Raw genomic sequence first — 6,006 nt, 5'->3', positions numbered from 1 at the left:
TCCTCCCCTTTCCCCCACTCCAAATTCCCCATAATACAGGCTCCTCCCCCTACCCCACTCCAAATTCCCCATAGTGGTCCTATTCTACTCTTGTAATTGATAAAACGATGTTAAATTCATGCTTTGCAGAAATAAAAGAAGAGAAAAAAAGAATTTCGCGGGCCTATTATTATATTTATATAATAAAAATAAGTGCGCCAACAGATACAAAAAAAGAAGAAATTAATGAAGTAATACATTGCAGACCCGCCAAATGTTTTTGTCATAGAAAAAACAATATTTAGAAATGTTAAAATCCCTTAAAACCTTATAGTTCCTATAAAATCCTTTTAAATCTTCGGTAAGTCTAGTAAATTGTTGAAAACCGCATACGATTTGTTGAATGACTTAAAATCATTAGAATCCTTGGAAGTTCTTTAAAAGTTTTTAAATGAAATGATCATTCGTTGGAATCGTTTGAAATATCCAAAATGTGTGAAATTCTTCGAAATCTTTTTAAAAATATTGAAATGTTGTAGGAACTTATAAATTCTGGGTAATATTTTAAAATGTCCTTCTAATCTCTTAAAATAACCTTTAAAGTTCTTGAAATCTCATAGAAATGTTTAAAAATCTTTTCAAATTTTTTAATTACTTTGAAATCCCTTAATTCTTGTGAATAAACTCCTTCAAATCCATTATAATACAAAATCCGTTGAAATCCCGTGAAGTTACATGAAATCTCATGATATTCCTTTCAATATTTTGAAATATTTGAAGCCCTATGAAATCCGTTAAGATCCAGGAAAATTGATTAAAATACCTTATTAAAAGTCTTTAAAATCCTTTATAATTACTGAAATGCTCCGATATCTTATAAAAGCTCTTGAAAGTCGTTTGAATTATTGGTAAATCTCGGAAATTCTCTTAAATACTTTGGAATCCTTTTCAATATTCTCAAGTCTTATAAATCCTATGAAATCCTTTCAAATCTTTCGAAATTTAAGGAAATTCTTTTAAAACGCAGATTAACCGATATATTCGAAATTATCTTTAAATCTTTGAAATCCTATAAATCGCCTTATTTTTGTGAAATTCTTTGCAGTTTATAGAAATATTATAAAATTCTTAGAATTTTTGTGTATCTATTGAAATCCGTCAAAAATCACTTAAAATATTTGAAATAATATCTAATCACTTCATTGACTCTTGTGCAATCCCTTCGACTGCCATAAAATCATTTGAATTTCTTTAAAATGTTTAAAACCTTTGAGAATTTTTTACAATATTTAAAATCATTGGAAACTCTATAAATTCTCTTGAAATTGGTTGAAATCCTTTTAAATCACTGGAAATATTTCAAAAAAATTGGGTAGAATGGCTTTTAGAACTAGTCTGCATGACTTTTATCAGGTCGTTTGGTGAGCCTCATTCCGCTTCTGAACGTTATTTTTTATAAATAAATATTTGACAGCTAAGAAGAAACTTATCTAAGACCGTCCCCTCAAGCCACTTCTCTGGATCCGTGCCTCATGTTACGCAAATAATCATTTCCGGTGGCGATTCTTTTCGTATTCGAACGTCGTCCTTGATGTAAATTTTCTTTCTTCTTTTATGGGTACTTTCAGAAGATTTAGAAGGATTTTATAGGAACTATAAGGTTGTAAGGGATTTTGGCATTTCTAAACATTATTTTTTCTATGACAAAAACATTTGGCGGGTCTGCAATATATTACTTCATTATTTTCTTCTTTTTTTGTATCTGTTAGCGCACTTATTTTTATTATAAAAATATAATAACAGGCCCGCGAAATTCTTTTCTCTTCTTTTATTTCTGCAAAGCATGAATTTAACATCGTTTTATCAATTACAAGGTATTATTTATCAAACTGATACTAATTACTGCAATAGTTCATTTACTACTTTTAATAATGTTCCTTTTTTTAAGTATGCTTTCATTCTTAAATTTTCTACTATTTGTAATTGGCTTTATTTTATCATGTTACAACTTATCTAATACATAAATAAATATAATGTTAACGATATATCATTTAAAAAACTAAATTCCAGTTTATTTCTGTTTTAGATTTAAAAAAAATTTTTTACACTTTTTGATTGTTTCCAAATTTAAAAAGTACTATTATATGTGAAGTTTCATTATTTGTCAAAACGCCGTTAAATGTACTTAAGGTATAATAAAGAAGTTAAACGAAAAATTTGCTAAAAATTCCCACAACTTTTTTTTGCTATAATTATAACAATATAGTTTCAAATGATGCAGTTGAAGTACTGCTCCAGAAAATATGAAGGACATTCTTTTATAAATGTCTAATGACCTAATACATATTATTATAAGATATATGCATATTTGTGTAATTCAAGTTTTGAAGAATCCTAATTTAAATCCTTCGATATTAGCGAACGACGCCTCATCGTACCTAATAACTGTGATAAGGTTTTTAACAAAATATTGTCACGCACATAGCCTCAAATTAATATACCACTATTAAATTTTTGAACAACAGCTTCACGTTTTTCGTGCACAGATCCTAATGAAAGTCAATACAGTTCGTAATTTTTAAATTAACAAAAAATCTATAACCCCATACAGAAAATCATTCACGGAGAAGCAAAATAAAAAATTACGAAAAAATACAACTTTTTATTAACCGGTCATTTTTCACTTAATGTTACTATTTTTCAACTTGTTTAATTCCCTTTATATTTATCCAATTTCACATTACTAAATTAAAAACAATTTATGGTTTTATTCAACTGTATTACATTTATTATTTTTTAAATTATTGTCAGCGCTTCTTTATCGATGACTCGGTGTCTGCATGTCACGCCGCCAACCGTATATTTTTGGTACAACTCAGTCATCGCATCCTGCTTTCTGACTACGCACACGACCCTCTTTCGAGCAAAACCACCCGATGTGCACAAACTATAGAGTTTTAGTTGAAATGACATTTAGGTGAATCGAGATTTAGTTCGATTGTACAGCAACCCTAGGAGATTGCCGATCTAATGGAATAAGATAATGTGAAAAACATACCCTGATAACAGCGCCCTCTTGGCGGATGCTACAAGAGTTACTTTGAAGGCGCAAGTTGTGCGTCGGCGAATGACGAAAGCTAGCAATTTCTTAAATGATTTACGAATTAAGTTCCTACTGAAGTATTTAGAATTAGCGCAATCTGCACAATTATTTAACTACATAGTTAATTATTTTCATTTATTATATGAAAGATAAACATCTTTGATTATATTACTGTATGTTGTTTTTTGTTCAATATGCAGAGTTAAGAGCCAAATTTTATTTTAATGATAGACAATTATTTGAAATTTCAAAAACTTAATTAACCAGCAAATAGATGTATTAAATTATTCATAAATATACTTACCTTTGATTTACTCAAGAAATGAGTCAATGATTATATAAGAGAAAAATAATAAGTTTAATTTGATGAAATAATTTAATTAATAATTATAGAAACAAAACATAGTTTATTTTTTATTTATATATATTTTTAAATTGTTCAAATATATACAAACAATTGAATACATTTATGCATATTAACTGATATTAAAAGGGAGAATGGGGGTCAAAGGATCCCCCGTGTCTTTAAGAAAAAAAACTCGAAAATGCATTGTTTTGCATTTGGCCGATGGCCGGCGGCCCAGTTCGCCCCTGGATATTAATGATTTAATAGATCAAGTGTCCAAAAAATTTCAGATTATTCTTTAACAACATTTTCAATATTTCAATAACATTTTAAAATAAGGCAAAATTTTCTTACACTTTTTTTTATTTAGAAAACTTTAAAGCTGTGTCCTTTAAATATTTCAAATTTTTCTTCGAATATTTTTTTAAATCTTTAGACACATTTTATAAAAACTAATTTCTCCAAATATAAAATCATTAAAAAATGTTTAATCCAATCAAGTTTTTAATATTCTTAAATTATTTTAAAACTTTTAAGCCATCTGATTATCTCTTAAAAAGTGTCCTTAAAATATTGCATATTCATGTTTTGCAACATTTGAAATGTTTTGTAATATTCTCTAAAAATTAATTTTTCCAAATTTAAATTATTTTAAATTCTTAATCCACTCAATTTTTCAATTATTGTTAATTCTTTTTAAACTTTTAAACCATCTGAATAAAATTTTAAACGAGTCCAATTTTTCCTATATTTTTTTATGTTAAAAATTTAAACACGTTTCCTTAAAATACATATGATTTTTCTTTTGAAACTTTCAAAATCTTTGGAACTAATATTTCCGAATATAAGTTACTTTTAATGTTTAGGGGATTCAATTTTTAAATCATTCTAAAATCATCTCAAACCTTTTAAAGCTTCTGATTAATTTTTAAAATTAGTTTCTTGAAATATTTTTTTTTTAAATATGGAATCATTTAAAATTTGGAAACTTACTCAATTTTGTGATTATTGCAAATCTCGTATTTCTAAACTTTTTAACCATCTGAATATATTTTAAAATGAGTCGAATTTTTCCTATTTTTTTTTTTAATTTTTAAAAAACAAAGAAGTTCCTTTATAATATTTCGGATTAATCATATAAAAATTGTTTAATCTTTAGAAATATTTTCCATGAATTAATTTCTAAAAATACAATATCATTTTAATATTTTCAAAGCATTCCATTTTTAAATTATTTAAAATGATTTTTTTTTAACTTTTAAGCCATATGATTATATTTTAAAATGAGTCGAATTTTTCCTATACATATTTTTAAAATTTTGGAGAATTTTTAAAAAGTTTCCTTAAAATATTTCAGATTTAATATTTTTAAATCTTTTAAAATAAAGAAAATTAAAAAATACAACAACAAAAAATACATGACATTTTTAATTTATAAAGCTATCATTCACGCATCTGATTTCTGGTAATTTCTCAATCACTTCTTCACACACATTCTGACTATAAAAAGTCATCATTTCAATAAATAGAATTTCAAATCGCATAAGATTAGCAAATATAAGTTTTTTCATTGCGCTACTCTTTAAACTTCCTGAAGAACAGCAAACGTTGTTTCTTGCAGTATAAATGGATAATATTTTTGCTTGTCTTGAATTTTCTCCAAAGCCACTGTATACTTTCCAAAAGATATAGTCATGTGTAAATGGAAATTTCCACATTCGATGCATTGTTGCTTCTCTTGACCGTCAAAGAAGAGTGTCATGAGGTCAAAGCAAATTTTAAATAATTTCCACTCTTCAAGATTTAGGGTTACACTTGCATGAGGATGACTGGCCTGAAGTTTCACTGCTGAGGCGAGCTTTCCGTCTTTTTTTAATTCAGCACCAACAATAATTTGTTTTGTGAATGATGAATTCAGGTTGTGTGGTCGCATGTAACTTTTAATTTTCTGGTGCATAAGGCATGATGAATATCACACCGAAGCTTGTCATTGACAGCGATATTTGAAAAACTGCACACACTTATACATTTGTCTCCATAAATTCAATGGAGTTGAAGCGTCACCCAAATATACCATTTCAAGATGCTGATCTTTACAGGCTTTCTTCATTTGCATAAACAGATTTTTATCCTCTTCAAACAGTTTTGCCATTCTTTGAGGTAGGAAAACGGTGAATTTGTTTTCTATGATATATCGGTTCGCACTTGAATGGCGCTTACCCCCTCCATCAAATTTCTGTAGCCTTTTTGTAGTTTTTCCTACATGATGCAATAATTAACATTAGAGTGAAAAAATAATACGTTTTTAAACGTTTACTAATTTAGTTCACATAGATAAGGATTCCAGGAATCGATGATGACATCATCAGAATGAAGTTTTATTTACCCCAGAAATTGTTTAACATTATATGAAATATGACGCCCCTGTTGGCAAATATCAAAGTAGAACGTTTAATTAATTTAGTTCACATAGATAAGGATTCCAGGAATCAACGATGACGTCATTAAAATGAAATTTTGTTTACCCCAGAAATTGTTTAACATTATATGAAATCTGACGCCCCTGTCGGCAAATATC

Source organism: Belonocnema kinseyi, chromosome 7 (assembly GCF_010883055.1).
Source record: "Belonocnema kinseyi isolate 2016_QV_RU_SX_M_011 chromosome 7, B_treatae_v1, whole genome shotgun sequence".
Classification (NCBI taxonomy): domain Eukaryota; kingdom Metazoa; phylum Arthropoda; class Insecta; order Hymenoptera; family Cynipidae; genus Belonocnema; species Belonocnema kinseyi.
The sequence above is the reverse complement of the archived record's forward strand: the minus strand, read 5'-3'. Positions refer to the sequence as shown.